Genomic DNA, 20,007 nt, shown 5'->3' on the forward strand with positions numbered 1-20,007 from the left:
CCTAGAATTAGGCTGGCTTTCCCACCGGCCACTGATGTGCTAGAAAAGTTGAGTTCTCTTTGGTATAGGAGAACATGGTTATTCTTCATGGTAGAGCACACAACTTCCCTCAGCCAGCAGTTATGGAATGTCAAAGGGGAGAGAAAGATGAGCTCTGGACACCCCATGTTTTGTCCAGGACTTTCCAATTCAGTTGTTAGGGGGTCGCCATGGAGAGTAATAGGCAGGGGGGCAATTTTTTTTTCAGGGAGACCTGTGGAATGGGGAACGCGTATTCCCCATCTAATGAGCCTTTCCTTGTTTGAAGCCTTTTTTGAGAGAAAAGAATGTATATTCTTTACAGTTTTGGCAGCATTCCACACTCCTGCCTGGAATTTCATAGTTGCAAGTGTTCACATTAAAAAAAAAAAAAAAAAATGTAGCTAACCCTGACCTGATGTTTGGGACAAAAGAAGTGAAGTATTCTCTCAAAAGGAGAGCTCCATATAGTCCAATGCTGATGGGACGAGAAGCATCCCTCCAACCGTTTTCTTAGATGCCTCTGTGCAGAGCGAACCAGCTGCGTGAACTTGGCCAAGTCATGTCACCTCTGTGGGTCTCTTTTCCCTCAGGGGTTAACCCCGTGGGGAGTTGCATGGCTGCCTTAATCCTTTCCATCCCTCTCCCTCTCTCAAGCTCTGGTCTCCTATTTCCAATAACAATAATTACCGCAGAAAATATCATCTTGCCTTAGATTGTGATCTTCATGACTTCATCTGTGTGAACAAACATCAAGAAACAGCTGAAGCATAACACAGGATCTACGGCGATGTCAAGGGCCCTTCCTGAAAACTTCCAGTGGAGATAAACTTTCAAACAAGCAGCATTTGTGAGTCAGGAGGGAGGCGGGAGAAGGTGGCAGAGTATGAAGCAGGGTCTTTATTCAGGGTGTAAGCTCCCATTTCCTGGGACAGTGAGAACTTTGTCTTTTGGGAAAGGCTGTATGAAGTGTTTGCCTGTGTTGTCACTTGAGGACAGAGAAGAAGAATGACATGTGTGTGAGCTGCTTCCTTCCTAAATCCTTCAATCCAATCTCTTCAACCCAAGCTGGCAGGCTCTGTGGCTTCTCGCTGGGCTGCTGTGCTGGGCCAGGCCGGTGTGCAGGCGTGTGCACACACGCACCCTAGTGTGTCTACACACAGGGTTAGTCACGCAGTTTCCTACCACTGAGCTGAGCAAGGATGGGGTCCCCTGAAGGAAGGGTCAGTGTGTGACTTAACCCTCACAATGTACACTTCTCCTGAGTCACATTCTTGAGTCACCTGGGGGGATTGAATTGCTCCTGCCTTAAAGCTACCTGGACACTGCACACCTGTCTCCATTAGACTATTTTTCCTAGTGGGGCACTTATTTTGTCTCCTGTTGGCCCATCCCCACTAGACCGTGAGTTCTTTGAATGCAAGGACTGTAACAAAATCAGAGTTTGTTCCCTAGTTGCAAGCCTTACCATATAAGCAGCAGTCAGTGAGTGCTTTTTTAAATGAACTTAGGGTGAAGGAACATAGGAAGCACCATTGGGGCTTTTGCTTCTCTTACAGCCACCCCCCTTTTACTAAGAACAACCACTGCTCACTAGTCGGGGCGGGCCCCCGGCAGCATGTTTCTACTACCTGGGACTCCTCGCCAGGGCAACAGTAGAAGAGACCTTGGCCAGTCAGATTCCCTCCGGCAGGCTGAGAGGTAGGAGCGGCAGTTCTCAGGGTAGGAACCAAGCTGTAAGGCAGCTTGCTTCTGCCAGGTATCCAAAGACACAATGTAAGCTCTGCAAAAGATACAGAAATGAAGCCTGTTTTCATGAACAAAAGTAATGCTTGTTTACTGTACAAATTCAAGCAACGTATATGATTAGGATGTAGAAGTTCATCTTTAAGAATGGCTAAGAATTGGGGCTCCTGGGTGGCTCAGTCTTTTAAGCATCTGCCTCTTGATCTCAGTTTAGGTCATGATCTCAGGGTCGTGGGATTGAGTCCTATGTCTGGCACCGTGCTCAGCATGGAGTCTGCTTGAGATTCTCTCTCTCCCTCTGCCCCTCCCCCATGCAAGTGCTCTCTCTCAGAAAAAAAAAAAAAAAAAAAAAAAAAAGGCTAAGAATATTTTGCCAAAGAAAAATAGTAAGGGGTGGCTGGTGCTACCAGATAAAAACAGTATTATTGGTAAACCAGTAGGAACTATCTATCTAGAGGCACTTATTCTAGGATTAAATGTACCATTTCAGCTCCATGCAGAAAAAAATACATATATTTATTTAACGGTGCAGGGACAGTTGATTTTGCATTTGGACGACAATGAAGTTAGCCTATCTTCAAAGGAGCATAAAAATAAATTCACATAATTATAAACATAAAAATAAAATAACAAAATCATTGTTAGAAACTAATATTGAAGACTATCTTCATTCTTTGAGGTGGAAGAGGCCAAGGAAACCCAGAGAGAGTTTATAAAGAAAAAAACAAAACAGAACAAAACTAGTAGCTTTGGTTATGTTTTAAACTAATATTACTAATTTCAAAAAAAAAAAAAAAAAAAACTGTTAAGAGACTCCGTAAAGAAAGAAGGTAAATAACTGACTATAAGAAAGTATTTGCAACTCATATAAAACACAAAAGAATATCTCCAGGATACAAAGACCTTTTACAAACTAAGAATTAGAACACAAACGATCTAACAGAACAATAGATAAGAACACATTTTAAGACCTTTTATGGAGGTAAAATAGTTTTTTTGTTGTTGTTGTTGTGTAAAGCAATAACTAAACAAAAGCGTAACTTTTTCTGTGCCCCCAGATTACAGTTTACGATGTTCTGTTCTGCGGGGGATCAGCTCTTCTTAAATCTAAGTGGTGTGATTTTTAATACTGATTCACCTAACTCATTTTACGAGAAGGTGCGGAACGACCGCTTACATTCATTTTTTTTTTTTTTTAAAGATTTTTATTTATTTATTTGAGAGAGAGAGTGAGAGAGAGAGAGAGAGCACGAGAGGGGAGAAGGTCAGAGGGAGAAGCGGACTCCCCATGGAGCTGGGAGCCTGATGCGGGACTCGATCCTGGGACTCCAGAATCAAAATCAGATTGATTGACTCAATACAGTCAGGGAGGACATTCCTCAGGAGTCACAGAATGCTGGTTGCCATGACTCTCTGTCGATAACACGGCTACTACACCTGGCACTTGTGTTAATACACGGGAAGTCCCAGGAGCCCAGGAAAGGGCGCAGTTAAGCAGAACTTAAGTCAAAATTTCCCTTTGCCTTTTCCTCTTCTCTTTTACTCGGCTGCTTGAAAGCAGGAGCTGCGTCAGATGCATTTTTGTATCCCAGTATTTGTCACAGTGTAAGAAAGAAGGAAGGAAAGAAGGAAGAGACAGGAGGAAGAATGGAGGAAAGGAAAGTAGGGGAGGGAGGAAGGAAAGAAAGGCAGGAAAGGAACCCAAATCCTATCAAATTTGGCAGATTCCATCCCCGGTGCAGTTCCTCCTCCAGCCACATGATGGCGGCATGAGCCTTGCGACGCTCCGGGCGCTCCAGAGTCTGGCACATTAATTCCCCATATGTTAAAGCCCGGGGCGCCTGGGTGTGTTTGTGTTTGTGCCTTCCGAGTCAAAGCTACACCCAGCATCAGCACTCTCAGCTGAGCTGTAGTGAAGGTCGACAGGAAAATCATCAAGGATTTCACGGGTTTTCTTTCGAGAAAAATCCCAGAAGGAGTTTGAGAGGCAAAAGGACTTTGTAGTCGTTTTCAAATGGGGAGAATCTCCTTAAACACACAGCATCTGCTCGACTGGGTTTGCAATCTGTGTGCAGGCACTGCAGTTAATGAGCCACCGGCTTGCTGCTCCCAGGGCCAGGCTGGAGCCGTCAGCGGGTGGAATGATGGGAACGGCAATCGCCAGTTCTGCACCAACATGCCCCAGGATGGAAAGTGTGATTTGTGACACAGCATCTAGGGAATAATAATAAAAACGTAATTGCTCCGGGCGGTTTGCTCTTTCAGTTGCAAAGATGCTTCGCATCCTATGAGAAGAATTGGGGTTCTTAGCTTCTGTTTCCCTGGGACAACCAGAGGCACACCCAGCAACTGTCCTTCTGCCCCCAGTTACTGAGCTGTTTCTTTGAACCCTGGAGAAAGGTTGTCCCCAAACCAGGAAGAACCTGCTTCAGCTCCCATTTGAGGCAGCCTCCTGCCTGTTCAAGCAGGGCCACCCGTCCTGGATGTGGCTTTGAAGCCTGTTCGCCCCAGCCTCTGCTACTGGGACTGTGCTATGATGTTTGTCTGTTTCTTGCCTTTTGAATAAAAATAAATTAAAAAAGTCCTCATATGTGTCTTTGTAGTTTACACACATTTGTCATTTTGTCTGCATTACAGCCCAGAAACGAGGCAGAGGTCACTGACATGATCTTACAGTAAAGGACCCCAAGAATCTGGAAGATGACAATGATGTGTGTCCAGAATCCCCATCTCCCCAGCTCAATGATGACGAGCAAGGACTCTGAGGTGGGTAGCCCAGGTCTGAGAGCCTGTTTGGATCCTTTAGGTCACCTGATGTCTCTGAGGTCCGGCTTTCTCCACTGTAAGTTGAATAGAAAGATGCCAGCCTCCTGGGGCTTGGCGAGACCTGAATGAGGTCACGCATATCCACGTGCATACAGTACTGACTCCTACCGTACCTAGCTGAGGCTTGCATCATCTGTGGATGGCACTAAGCGGGCAAGCTGTATATCAGGCCCCTTTTTATACCGCTTCCCCTCCTTCCAGCCCCATATTCTGTGCACACAGTTCCATGCAGTTTCTATGGCTTTTATGGGGGGGGGGTAGTCCTTTGGCTTGGAGTTTCTCTGACTCACTGTAGATCTTGCTCAGCTTTAAAGGGCTATAGGAGAGGTTCACACTTGAGGGAGCACTCCTGACCAAAGGGAGGATGGAACCGTTGGAGAAATCATCCATTTTTCATCCCTTCTGGCCAAGTCGATGGCTCAGAGATGTAGTTCAAGTGGGGGAGAGACTAAGCCACAATCACTTCCAGTGCTGACCAAACTGATAGCGTATTTTTGCATTCATGTTCTGGTTTCACTCACTGGTGCTTCCCTCATGTTCCCTGGGGTCCCCTCCCAGATAAACTACCTCACTGCAAACTCTGACTCAGGCTCTTCATTTGGGAACCCAAGCTAGGACGAGATGGGATAGAAGCCAGACCTCTGATCTCTCACTCCAACATCAGGATGGCTTCGATTAACACACGCATGCACACAGACACAGGTGCACACACATGTACACACGGACACTTGCTCCATTTCCATAGCAAGCAGGGGGAGCAAGGGGTACATTTGATGAGCTCTGGAGTGTTATCAGAGCATCTCATAGGTTATCAGGGCCCCCCCCCAAAGGGCAGAAAGTGTTCCTGTGTGTTAATGAGCAGTAGTGTCCAACCCCAGATAGACTGACGATAGCAATCACCTTCCACCCAAGGCTGGCATCAGGTGGAGTCAGAAACTGTCTCCAAGCTGTGATTTAAAGGCACCATTAGGCTCTGCGATGCAAATATATTAGGTGGGTGGGGTGACATGTTCACCTCCGGCTCTCTGCCACACCAGGGTAAGCTGCAGCTTGCAGGAGAATGGCGGTTTTAGGTGAGGGCTACTGGCCCGCAACCACCTAAACTACCACTTATGGGTGGCCAGTTCTGAGTCAGCACCGTGCTAACATTTCCATGCACATCAGTGTTTTCTTAAATTCACCTGGAGTGACTTAAAGGGCCAGTGGGAGCCTATACTCTCCCTTCCGTCTTTGTTGGTCTGAAGGTGGGGCTTGGGCATCCAGAAATTTCAGCCCCCGAGGCAGCGGGGGAAGCAGTGAGTGTCGCAGAGCAGGTGGGACATATGGCCGGTTAGAAGCGGAATGACCAGGCACACACAAGCCTACCTGGCTCTGAAATGTACTTGCCAAATGTCTCTTCTACAAATCTTGACAGGAGGCTATGCCTGTTCCTCCAGGGGAGAATACCAGAGGGCCGAGAGCAGAACTAGAAAATCTGGTGCCGTTCATGCTGCCTCTTTAAAAACTCCTGATTTTTTTTTTTTTAATAAAAAGATAAGATTTTGCATAATTTTCTATAAATTGATGCTCCAAGGAGACAGGCTGTTGTACCCTGCCCAGGTCATTCGCACTGTAACCATTGCAGGGAGATCGGATACTCTGGTTTGAACAACTCAGTCCGGATCTGTTTACCAGCCCCCTACATGGAAAAGAGAAAACTGTCCGATAAGGGGATGGACACAGATGGGGAGAAGGAAGAATGGGGAGGAAGAGGGAGTAAAGCCTGAGACTCCTTCAAGGTCACCTCTGTTACTATTTCCCGTCATAGTGGGAAAGAAGAGTTCTTAGTTTTGAGGATGGAGTCATTAAAGAGCTCACAGAATGTCCCTTACCTTCCGTTTCCGAGGCCAACAAACATTTTCTGGAAAGGGTCTGACAGTAAATATTTTAGGCTTGTGGCCCATCTGGTCTCTGTCACAACTACTCAGCTCTGGTTGTAACATAAAAGCAGCCTTAGACACTGACAGAAGTGAATGGGCGTGGCTGACATCCAATAAAACATCATTTACAAAAACAGGCGGGTGGACGGATTTAGCCTGTAGGCAGTAGCCGACCTCTGCTCTATTTGCTTACTTACAAACACAAGCGAGACAATTAGCTTAACCCCTCCTATCCTCACTGGACTTATCTGTGAAATCTCAAAGTAAGGGCTGGGCTGGATGCTTCGAACAGCCACCTGCGCCTGCCCACACATGTGCGCATGCGCGCACCATGCCAGCCTTCGAAACCTGGATTGGCTTCCTGGGTGAAACCAGGAGGCTTAGGGCAGTTGGGTCTAATGCTGCCCATGTAATCAGTGTAAGGCCACAATTTGCTCCCAGGCCTTCTGGTAACTGAAACTGATGCTCTTCCAGGCTATGGCAATATTTCTAAGCGATTCTTTGCAAATACTGCTAGCCCAGAGATCTATGAAACTATGATTTAATTTACTTTCTCTAGGTGGCTCTTTGCCCAACATGCCTACAGTCCAGGAACGTACCAAACACGCCATTTTTTTTTTTTTTTAAACAATGTACCTAAGGTTGAAATCTATTCAACTGAGCAAGTTGACTGGGCATCCTGTAAGCAAATGTCAGGAGACCCATTTCTAGGAGACTAGCCTCCCACCTCAAGAATATATTTGGAAATGCATCTGAAGAACCTCCTTATTCTGATCGTGCAGCTGTCTCTATTCTCACAGGGTTACATAAGCTCTCAGAGAGTCCAATCCCAATGACACCAGCATGCTGAAGTCAGTAAATGCACTCTCTGTGTGTCATTGCTCTAAATGGTCTCTCTGGAAATATCCAAGAGGCCGGAAATCACTGTGGTCCAGATGCCTGCTCATGCCATCACTCATTTTCCCCTCTATTTAAAATGTCACCCTAGCACATTTTTATGTGTCCAATGATCCTAGGTGCCCAAATGAAGAATAAAAAGAGCGGTCTTTGCATTTGCCCTCTAGGAGCTATGGTGCCAGGACTTATGTTAGATACTTAACTCTGTTACATATATGATGCCACTAAATTCTTCCAGCAGCCTTGTGATGTAGACATAATTGTCTTCATTGTGGACAAGACGTGTGCCGGAGCGGCCCCTCTTCCCCTTGGAAAACTGCGGGAGTTGGCTCAAATCTTCCCCCTTGCAGATGAGGAGAACGTTCAGCCCCCTCAAGATCACTGTGAAGTTATCAATGAGTGCAGCTTTCATGCTTACTCTATGATGACTGAAAAATATTTGCAAGTGAATGAAAAGAAAAGGGACAAGCCTCAGGTCATCTCCATGATGACCATAAACCAGTAGTCCTTAACTCTCTGGGATCATAGATTTGTTTTTAAATAGAGGGTTAAAATTTGGCATCTTTTTCCTTTAATAATGTGCAATTATCCATAGTTTGCACATTTCAGCGGCTCCATGAACAAAAACAAGTATCTGCTAAATGTAGGTTACTACGGTCGATGCTGGGCCATTGCTGATGAACCGTGGTCACTGGGAGCAGATGCTCTTAGAAACGTCTCTCTGCACCTCTCTGTGTCCCATCACCCTATGATTGCAGTGACACTGGACCCACTCCCCGCTGCAGCTCCTGTATTTCTCTGCCTGAGAGCTTTCTTTTACAGATAAATTTGCCATTCTCATGGCACCTGGAGCATTAGGAGATGAATGTTCTGGAAGAACAGCTCTCTAACAAAGATTGACAGGTGTATAAGTATCCCAGCTCCCCTCCCCTTCAGTGGGATCAACCCGAGGCACATGCTCTGCATTGTATCCTGGTTTGCTCGGTGGGACTAAGCTCGGTTGCCCACACTGATGGGTGTCTTCTCTTTCCCTGTGCTTCCACCAGTGCCTCCTTCCTTGTCAAATAAATCAGCTGCACTGGTATCCTTGTTTCAGGGGCTGTTTCTGGGAACTCTAACGAAGGCAGCCCATAACAGTTTTAAGTAAAATGATTTATCCCTTATGCTATATAAGGTGGGTTTTAATGGGTATTTGTTTTACAGATGGGGAAATCTGACACATGAACAGGCTTAATAACGAGCTCAAAGGTCTACAAAAGATTGATCTAAGCTCATCCTGGACCCAGGTCTCTTTATGCAGAGATTTGCCCTCTTTTTTTATGTATTTAGACAATAAAACTGCTGTATGCTAGGCATTAAGTAAGACATTGGGGATACAGAGGATCGTCAGATAAGGTCTCTTATGTGGAGTTCACATTTTAAGAAGTGGAGAGAGACGGGAAGCCCACATAATAATGAAATAATTATAAAAGTTTGGTGAGGAATATCAAGGAAATACATAGCATGGCATAATATTAAAAAAAGAGGTAGAAATTGGAGGAAAGGCCAACTTTCGAAAGAACTCAAGAGAAATCCTCACACTCCTAGGTTCTCCCTTAGTTCATTGTACTTCTGCTCTTACCTCCAGCAAATGCCAAATGCATGTAGGTATCAGCAAGGAAAAGGGCATAGTCTTTACTCTAAGGGGTTTACAGTCAGGTAGAAAAGACAGGGGATAAACAAGAAGCAAATGAGGAAAGATACCACTTAGTGATCACCACTTGTTGAAGACACAAGTGATAAGGGGGCACGCGTTGGCTTTTTTCAATAGGGATTCCCTTAAAGAATTAAGTCCAACTGCCCTAAGGCGTACTTTGGATGGAAGTAACTCACTTCTCTTCTAGGACTCAAGAATGGTACTGGTAATATGCAGTTCTTGAGAAAGTCTGGGGGACAAAGTGAAAATCAGTTGCTGGATTCTATGGTTCTGATGAGGAACCCCAGTTGAGAAAGTTATCATTTAAGCAGAGCTCTGGATATCAAGGAGAAGCAAGCTATTGAGGATCAGAGCTTGCAGGGTGTAGAAGGGCCACTGCCAAGCCTGAGAAGGCTGGAGAGACTAGAGCAGGTTGGATGAGATGGGAGGGTGAGGGAAGTGGGATTAGTGAGGTGGGAGAGGACCATAATGTGGGCAGTCTTGTGCATCAAAGAGCATATACTGTATTCAAAGGATGGGGAATAATTCATAGAAAGACAATAATCAAAGAAGGGAAACCAGATAAGATGTTATTGCAGTATCTGGCCAAGAGGGGGTAATGGCTTTAACCAAGATGGTGGTGGAGTCAACAGGACTTGCTAATGAATTAGATATTGGGAAAGGGATGAAAAATCATAGGGAATGTCTGGCTTTACGAATGGTTGATGAAAGATGGGCCATTTACTAGGATGGGGAAGATTAAGAAGGAACAGGTATCCAGGAATAAATTCAAGAATTCTATTTTGCCTATGTTACAATTGAGGTGCTTATTTAAATCCAAGTAGAAGTGTTAAGTTGATTACTGAGTATGTGCATCCTGAGTGTATAGAGAAAGATTTCAGAATCTTTGCCAGGTAGGACGTGGTCACCTAGAAATACACCTGTGGTCCTGTAGTACTTATTGCCTGGGTTGGAATTTTAGCTCTCTCAAGGTGATCCTGTGCTGGATGGTAAATCTGATCGGTGCCCGCTGTGGGGAGAGGATAGATGGAGAAGTTAAGGAAACTTAGGCAAGTTCCGGGATACTTCAATATTTGTAGGTTGAAGAAAGAGAAAGAGCCAACACAAGTGAGCACGAGAGAGTAATCACTGGAGTAGGAGGACCACCAGGAAATTGTGGTATCAGAAAGACAAAGGAAAATGCGTTTTATAGGAAGTAAGATGGTCAGCCATGTTAAATGTTGCTAGAAGGTAAAGCAAGCTATGGCCATCCAGAAGACTTCCTTGCTGGAAGTCATGATTCTAACAGATGAGATAGCCTCTCTCTAGGACACAAAACCACCTGCTCCTGGAGAGATCTAGTCTTTGGCATCACAAATGATTTAAGGACAATTGGCAGTGTGCTTGGAAAGACCACAGGATATTTTATCTAGCATGCTCAGAACAACTGAGACAAATTGAAATTTCTTGGGATGAAAGAACAATGTCTTGCCTATGACATTGTCTGTTATGAAGTTCAGCAAACATGGGAATTCATTTCAGAAAATTGGGATCCTCCAAGGGCTCTGGCTTACTTGTGACTGTTCTACTACTATTATTATTAATGTCTACTACCTACTGTTTGTATCACCTCATCTCTTCCAACTCCAAGCCAGTGCTATTTTCTAGCAGACCGTGCTGTTTCAGCAAAGCTCCCTGGCTGGTTACATAAAAAGCAATGTGGGAAAGAGTTAATTGGCAAACAGAGTGACTACATTTGCAACCCAAGAAGGCCTGCTGTGACTTGTTATCTGCTGAGCTAAGCAGCTCGCTGTACAAGTGATATTTGAGGCTCATTGCTGTTAATGCCAATGGGGGCACTTAACACCTCTCTGGAAATGATCTCAAGATTAATATCTTGCCATTTATTTCTTGTTATTTTTTCCCTCCTTGGAATGGAAGCCTTTTTCATCCTTTGCCTTCAGGAGCCAGAGCTGAGAGAAGGTCAGATGTGGCATGAACCTGGGGGGGGGGGGGGGGGATGACAACTTGACGGCTCCTTCCAGACTTCTCCTTGTGCAGCGTTGAGTCACGGAGTTGTAGCATTACTCAGCAAAATGGAGAGAGCATGGGTTTAAGAGAGCACCTGTTTTAAAATATTTAATAACTTAAAGATCTACTTACCTCAGTATTATTTTTTTCATATATTAAAGTAAAAGAAAAAAAAACATAATGAAATGTGTATTACAGGTTTATTATGACCAATCTTCTCAAATCTGGCTTCTGACTTCTCCACTTACTGAACTGGTGTCGCGCTGCTACCGTTTCAGTCATATATTCATTACAAGTGACCCACCTCCTTCCCTGAAACACACTCTTCTTTTCCGGTCTGTGATCTCACACATTCCTGCTTTTGTTCTTGTTTTCATACTACCCCTCCGGCTGCACCTGCTCAGTCTTCTGTGCTGGTTTCTCCTCCTCACTCTGATGTCAGAACTTGAAGATAGGTTTTCTTCTCTCTTCCCTTTATAATCTCTCTCTGGATAATAGCCATTATCATCTCATTAAACACCACGTATATGTTGACGACTCTGATCTCTCCAGATTAGGCACATCTTGTGAGATATAGTCTCGTTCGTCCACCTGCCTATGTGACAGCTCCGCTGAGATGCCTCCCGAACACCTTACACTCAACATGCCTGTGAATCTTGAGCTCCTTAAGAATCCATTGTATCCCCAACCTACCCCATCTCAGTAACTAGCACCATAACAACCCTGTGACTCCAGATAGAAGCCCAAGGAACAAAGTTAACGCCTCGCCCCTACTTTCCTTATAAAATACATATGCATCTCGTGGGAATTCTATATCCAACTATATTTTGAATTCTTCCACTCACCTTTATCTCCACTATTACCTGGGGGACGTATTTGCCATTTTTCCTTCCAGATCCATTCTCCATCCTTCTTTATTCCTCAACAGACTGGTCTGCATAAGCTACGTCAGTAAGATCCCTTGCTCTTGGGCTTCTGGCTGGATCCAGTTCATGGGCAGTAATAGCAGAAAATTGGAGGAAAAGAGTGAGTGAAGTTGGGGTATGTGTTCCATGGACTCCCTCCTTTCAGGATGGCCACAGGCTTGCAGGGATCTTTAGCACAAAGTCTCATTTCCAGTCAGGAGGCAACCCTCTGTCTCCATGAACTGGTTACCCTTCTCTCCATTCATGCCTTTGTGTCTTCTGGTATAGTAGTGGCACTCCTCTGTTCCTTGTCCCTGGGGAACTACAATGCCCACTACTGGCTTCCCTATACCTTATTTCCACCTTTATCCTGTATCGAGCTCCCAAACAATCCTTGTCTGAAAGAGCTTTCTGTTTCCTGGTGAAGCCTGAACGATAAGTCATTAAAGAACATAAAAGAAAACAAAAAACATACTCCTCATTGGTCTCCTACACTCATTGAAACCAGATCCATATAGTGTCTCTGCAACAGTATTGAGCATTTGTTTTAAAACCTATCATTTCACTCCTCTGCTGAAAAGCATTCAGGAGCTTCCTATTGTGTTTGCAATAAGCTCCTTATTACGGGATTAAATCCTTTTGTGAAACGGCCTCTGCCTACTTTTCCAAGCATGTCTTGCACTTTTCTATGACTTCTTTTCTCCTTTCAGGACGTGCAGATATATATATTTTTAAGTTATTTATTTAAGAGAGAGAGAGAGGATGAGCAGGAGGGAGAGGAAAAGAGAATCTGAGAATCTGAAGCAGATTCCACAATGAGCACAGAGCCTGATCCAGGGCTCAATCCCATAATCCTGAGATCATGACCTGATCTCAAACTAAGAGTCAGATGCTTAACTGACTGAGCCACCCAGGCACCCCATCCCTGCAGATATTATTAAGTCTCTAAAACACGAGAAGCTCTTCTCTGCCTCATGGATCTTACATGTGTGTTTGTTTCTGCCTGAAATGTTCTCTTCATGGAGAACACGAGTATTTGCCTCCTCGTTGTTGAGTTCTAGCTTGGATGTTAGATCCTCAGAAATAGTCTTCCTGTCACTCACTGTAAGTGGTCCCTTCCTCATTAATCTCTGCTGTAGCTTTCTGTAGCTTTTCTTTCATGGCACTGAATTCACTCATAATTATTTATTATTTACATATTTAATGAATGAATCCCTGCTGGAGACATGAATTCGATGCCATGGCTCTTATTTTTTATCCCATTATGCACGTTGCTTGATATATACTAGGAATTCAACAAATACTCATTGAATTAAGGAATTAAGCAGCCAGAAGTACCTGACTCATAGCATGTGCTGCAATTATTGGGAAATACCGTTTACCAAGGATTTTCTGATACTTGATATTAGTTAATAATATTAGTAACATCGTCAAGTTTACACTTTCTTCATATGTCTGGTTATCATGGGTTGACCTCAACACATAATCCTTGGGATATGTAAGGTGACTGAACCAATTGATGTATATCATTAGGGATGTATATCAAAGGGGTGATAACTGTTCTAAACTCTAAAGGGACTATTTTCTAGACAGAATAAAGAGAATGAAGCAGGTTTACTCTTCTGGAAGTTTGGAAAATGGAAATTTATTGAGACTGGGATCAACTTGTCCTAATAAGTACTTTTTCTTTTCTTTTTCCTTTTTTCTTTTTCTTTTCTTTTCTTTTTTTTTTTATTTTATTTTATTTTTTTTTTTATGATTTGTTATTCGTGAAGTAAATTCCAAACAAAATGAACTAGAGACACACTTGGGTGAATTTACCATGATCTGAGCCTTCTCCACCTAGTGGTGTTTATCTGAATTACAGGCACAGTGGGGGGAAGAAATCAACCAGCCCGCAGGACCCCACTATTTCAACAAAGACAAATGATACACATAAATAAATCGAAATAGAGAAAATGGCTAATAGCATCACAAACAATTTTGACCCCTTTGGATGTTGAGAAAATGGCAAATGCCTGCTATAGGCCTTAGATTAAAATAAGCACTTTCCCTCACAGAGGCATACATTTTCAATGCAGAAGGAAATCTCCGGTGGTGGTTGTCTACTGTGGATCCCTGGCTCACGGGGGCACTGATGAAGCATCAGTCCCACCATTTATAAATGAAGTAGCTTGAGGACTGTGGAAATTATGCCTTGCCCACCAGAACATCCGTTTTGCACCCTGTGCTGCAGGTTTAACAAGAGGAACAGGTCCGAGCAGGAGTCCTTTAAATTCCTGTTCTTAGTTTGGCTTCATAACCACTTTGTGAATTTGGTATTTTGATTAAAGTAAGACTCAGAGAGAGGAAGACATCGGCTTTCCTGGGGAAATAGGGCCTTTCTTTCCTTTACTTATGTGTGAGATAATGACAAAATAAGGGTTCAGATTTAGGGTATATTGACTCTAGGTCTTATCCCCTTTTCTGCTTTGCAATGCAAAACCAGTGGAAATGGCACAGGGTCTCTTTCCTTTCTGTTTTTGTTTTTATGCACCAATTTTCTTTTAACACCTGTCACCAAAGTGTGACACGTTTTGTTTTGTTTTGATTACTTCTTTTTAAAACATTTTTATTTGTAACTGAGGCATAGTCAACATACAATATTGTGTTAGTTTCAGGCACACAGCGTAGTGATTTGGCAGTTCTGTACATTACAAAATGCTCGTTTCCTCCCAGAGGCCAAAGGGTGGCGCCTTCCTCTGATGGTTGTCAGGGGCGGTCATGTGTTAGCACCAGCTTCAGTGTGGATCCACCTACAGGATCATGAAAGAGAATTTAGCCCAAAGGGCCTCGCTCCATAAAGGCACCGAGAAAAGAGACGCAGAGTGGAATGGGGCTTTCCCCCACTGTCTTTATAATTACGTTTTATAGGCGATGTGATAGCAATGTATAATTACCGACAAATAATCATAGCTCTTGTTCCCAGAAAGCTGGCTACGAGGTTTGCATAAATAGGACCTATCTTTCAGTGCTGTGTGGTATGGAGGAGGGAGGGCAGGTCAGGGAGGGCATGGACTTGGGTTTAAAACACAGCTTCATCACCTGCTAGCTTCACATCTTTGATCGTTACTTCTTCATCTCTCAAAGAAAGATAATAACATTGACCTCAATGTGCTTTGGAAGTTTAATTGATAGACCTGTACAGACAGTGCATAGCATAGTCCTTGAAATCAAATAGACACTTCAGAAACACTGGTTTCCTTGCCCTTCATCTGATCGTGAGTAGACCAGACCTCTCCGGAACACCTGCCGGTGGCGATGCAAATTAATCCCATTTTCACCTGAGTGCAGGTGTGCCTGTAGGAAATTGCTAAATGCTGTGATGCTGTCAGCTTGTCCAGGGAACCGCTGGTCAAGGAAGTGACATTTCAGCGGCGGTTTAAAGGAGGAGCTAGAAAGAACTAGGAGAAAAGAAAAGTGAAAAGTAATTTGGAGCAAATGTCTTGATACAGCTGTGGGACAGAACGGAGATCAGGTGTGAGGAGCCTAGAACCAGAGGGAGCCTGGGGCAGCAGAAGCCAAAAAGGCCAACAGAGACCAAGAACAGTCAGCAACTTGGAGGCCAGGCCTCCAAGGGGTTGTGGATTTTATTTCAAGAAGGAATAGAGGTCATTGCAGGTTTTAAACAGGAGAATGGCATGGTTTTCTGAGAGCTTGCTAGGTGCTGGGTATTATAATCCTCACAATTTTATGCACCGAGTACAATGGGGTAGAGTGAGGGCTAGGGAGATGAACTCATTCGCTTAAGAAAGCACATGGCCAGAGCCTGATTTACCTGAGGCTAACCTGCTCCTGAGCTTTCACCTTCATGGAGGTCCTGTAGTTCAGGTTACACCGCACACCCCATGTGGTAAATCTCTCTCATCTTCCCTCTGGCATGGTTCCATCCAGCCGGATTGCCTGTAATGCCATCCACAGCCCAGTGACTTCCCCACTGATGAATCCAGGGCACTCCACTTTGCTGGCAATGACCAGCCACTGGTCCACTTGGCATCTCCACCTGCACTTGTGAGAAAACGTGTACTCCCGACTCCCCTGCAAAGTTCCTCATCCTACAGTCCTTCAGGATCCAGTAACCGGAAGTTCCTTCTGCCCCCTGTCCAGGTTACAGAGCCGACTGTCACCTCCCGCTCCTGTCTCTCATATCCCTAATCCAATCTGTCGGCAACTTGCTCCTGCTCTACTGTCAGAACACATTCTCCTTCCTGATCTGAATACAGACCACCCCCATGTCCCACCTCACTATTATAAGAGTCTCCTCAGGATTCACCTGGTTTCCAGAGTGATCATCGTGAGTCACGAAGTCACAATTTGTTACTCATTTATTTAGAAACCCCCCGGTGATTTTCTCTCTTACTGAGGGAAGGCCAAAGACCTCACCAGGACCCTCAAGACTACCTGTTTTGTTTTCTTGTTATTGCTCCTTTGTTTACCCTTTGTCTGTGGCTGCTGTCACGCCGCAAAAGCAGAACTGAATGCCTGCGACAGAGCCCTACGGCCCCCAGATCTAAAATATTTGCTGTTGGCCTTTTGCAGAAAGGGCTTCCTAGCCACACTCTGCGTAATTGGCACACTGTCCTCCAGATGTGCACACACACGTGAGCACATGCACAAGTCCACACACTTTTCTCACCTCATGTTCCAATACTTCCACGCCCTTCCTACTCTCTTCTAGCTACTCCGGCTTTTGTGCAATTTCAGGAAATTTCTAAGCATTTCCCCCACCGCAAGGAGTTCTGCTTGCTGCTTGCCTTCCCCAGACCACCCTTCACTCATCTCAAATGCAAAACTCCCCACCTGCCCTGCAGGTCTCTGATTACAAATGTCTACCCAGGTCTTCTCAGATAAAAGAGCACTGTCCCCTCCCCCCCCTTTTCTTCTTCCCTTGCTTCCTCATCTTTCCTCGTCTCCATTACCTCCACTGGCAGTGTGTTTTTCTTTCTGTATTCTCTATCCCTCTACTAAAATATCAGCACTCTGAAAGGGGACACTTGAACTTCTTCACTGTTTTTATCATCTGTGACCTGAAAGGAGCCAGGCACATAACTGATGCTCAGTTATCACTTTTGAATGGATCTGACAGTAGGTGGAGTAGAGTAGTAATCATAGCCTACGTTCTAGAATGTTCCTTGCATATCCACTGTGGGCTGGGCTGTTGCTGAGCACTTTCACATACACTGATTTCATGTTTACCCTCTCTACAATCTTGGTGAGAAGGGGCCCTTGTTTCTCTCTTGTGCTTTCCATAAAAAGATAAGGATATCCCTGAAACAATGTGCTATGGGAACTGTTGTGCACACTGGCAGGAAGGGGCTGTGTCTCCGGTGTGCTCACAAGTGACCATTCCTGAGGTCTGAGCCACTTTTTCCTCCAGGTGGCAGCTAGGAAAAGCGGTGTCTCTTTAAAATAACTCCCATCATTGAGATACTAACAATAAATCAGAGTTAGATGATTTTTCCTAAAAGGATTAAATCCAGGATCCTTCCCCAGAAATTTAGTTCCCGCCACAATGGGCATCCTGTTTACTGTGTTCTCGATAAGAGAGTCCTTACTGGACAATGTCAGAGTGGAGTTAAAGGCCAAAGAACATGTGGGTGTCGTGCTCGGAATTTTCCTGTGTGTTGAATACCATGTACGTGTGTACATCTCAGCGTGCTGCCTGGCACTGATCTTGTTTTGTTTATTGTGCTGTAAAAATATGCATACCACCACATTTACCATTCTGAGCACTTGGGAGTATACACTTTAGCGGCACTAGTTCTTTCATAATGTGTAATCATCACCATTGTCCGTTTCTGGAACTTGTCCATCTTCCCAAGCTGAAACTCTGCCCCCAGTAAACACTTGCTCCCCACTCCCCACTGCCCCCAGTCCCTGCAACCACTCTTCCACTTTCTGCCTCCAAATTTGACTCCTGGAGGAGCCTAATGTAAGTGGAATCATACAGTATATGTCCTTCGGTGGCTGGCTTATTTTCACTGTGTGTGACGCCTTCGAAGTTCATTCATGCTGTAACACATGACATTTCCTTCCTTTTCAAAAACGGAAAAATATTCTATTGTACATACGTAGCACCTCGTTTATCTGTTCCTACATTGACGGATGCTGGGTTGCTCCACGTTTCGGCTACTGTGCGTAAGGCTGCTTTGAAAATGGGTGTGCAAATATCTGTTTGGTCCCTGCTTTCAGATCTTTGGGGTAAATGTCCAGAAGTGGAATCCCAGAATTATAGGTTAAGTCTATGTTTATTTATTTATTTTATTATTTTTTTGAGGAACTGCTATGATGCTTTATTAAATTTAAATTTTTCATTTTACTTAAATTTGTTTTATTTAAATGTAAGACTTTAATGACACTGTTAAGGAACTCCTGAATGTCTAGATTAACATTTTAAAATCTGGATCGAAAGACTGGTTTTGAGAAATGTTACGAAATAACAAAAAGGGCTGGTCTTCCAGCTGGGTCTCGTGTCACAACTTAGTCAGAGACACTGCAGACTGCCCTAAAGACCACTTCATAGGAAGGCACAGGTATTCTGTATTTTTTTTCCTGTGTTTTTGTCCTCTGAATGAGTCAGCCGAGGAAGCTGAGAGGCTGAGGGAGAACTGACAAGCTTTCTGTATTTTTTCCTTCCCGGTTCCCCTGACTCCACCGACTCTGTATCATCAGTGCCAAGCCAGTGAGCCAAGCACTCAGGCTCTTTCCTTACAACCCATCTGTGACCTCATGGACCTCCGGATGGGCATTAACTGACCTTGCCAGACCCAACTAGAGAGCTAGAATCATACAATAACGTCCACTCAGCACAGAGATTGACGTTATTAGGCGTAGGAAGAACGCCAGCCCTTTGTGGTCAGAACGTCACCCTGGAAATAGGAATTAGAGGTGGGGCTGGGTCCTCCTCTATGCTCTGTTCCCAACTCAGTTAGCCTCCTCTTGGCCATCCTGATACCCTCACTCTTGGAGAGAATGAGTCCTCCTCTCACTTCTTTTTTTTTTTTTTAATTGATAGGTCTCCCAAAGCAAATAACATATTACACAGAATGTAAAGAAATAGCACAAATGAGAATAAAGGTGCTCAAAGAAAACCGTTTTTCTACTCACAGTGCTTCAGACTCCAAAGGTGTGGGATCTTTCCTCATACCAACAACCAGTTCTCCACCAGTGCACACCAGTTGGGCCCCGTACCATTTAGTGCAGTCTGAAGCCATCCCCCTGGGGTTGACACTGACCCCGCTGTCAAGGTCATGGGCTCAATCCCACAGGGCTGCCCCCACTTCAGATGCCAGGCACAGTCTAGATTGTCATCTGTATGCTTGACCACCTGGGTATAACCGGGGGTTCCCACAGCCCCTTCCTCTGGTTGGTTACTTTGCTAAAATAGCCCGAAGGACTCAGAGAGGGTCCTTCACTTTCACTTGCGTGGACTGCTTTATTACAAGGGTCTGAAGGAACAGCCAGCTGAAGAGGTTCATGGGGCAAGGTCTGGAAGGGTCCTGAGAGCAGGGTTTCTGTCCCAGTGGTGTGTGGGTATGTCTCCCTCCTGGCACCCAGATACATTCATCAACCCTGCAGCTCTCTGTGGCTCAGGGTTTTTATGGAGGCTTCCCCACTTGACATGATCCATCCTTAACTCGTTCTCTAACTCCCTCCCCTCCTCAGAGGTTGGAACCAAAGTGGCACTGAAAGTTCCAAACTTCTTTTCAAGGCTTGGTCTTTCTTGTGACAAGCCCCTATCCTATAGCCATGCAGAAGCTCACCAAGAGTCATCTCATTAGAACAAAAAAGGCTTTTGTAGCCCAGGAACCTCCAAGGGATATAGGACCTCTTGTCTAAGACTCTCCCATCACCTGCATCACTCAGGATATTACACAGGTTATAGGATGTCTATGTTAGGAATGAGTGCAGAGACCATATATATATATATATATATATATATATATATATA

General features: G+C 44.6%; 1 long non-coding RNA gene across 1 annotated transcript in view; it reads left to right on the forward strand.

The window, feature by feature from the left end:
• The window catches only part of LOC132013274 (uncharacterized), a 46,061-nt gene that overhangs the window by 12,873 nt on the left and 13,181 nt on the right, over nucleotides 1-20,007 (forward strand). Inside the window, exon 2 of the long non-coding RNA XR_009402952.1 lies at nucleotides 4,402-4,530. This is a non-coding gene — a long non-coding RNA (uncharacterized LOC132013274). The remainder of the gene's footprint in view (nucleotides 1-4,401; nucleotides 4,531-20,007) is intronic.

The sequence above is a fragment of the Mustela nigripes genome, chromosome 3 (genome assembly GCF_022355385.1).
Source record: "Mustela nigripes isolate SB6536 chromosome 3, MUSNIG.SB6536, whole genome shotgun sequence".
In the NCBI taxonomy this organism is placed as follows: Eukaryota; Metazoa; Chordata; class Mammalia; order Carnivora; family Mustelidae; genus Mustela; species Mustela nigripes.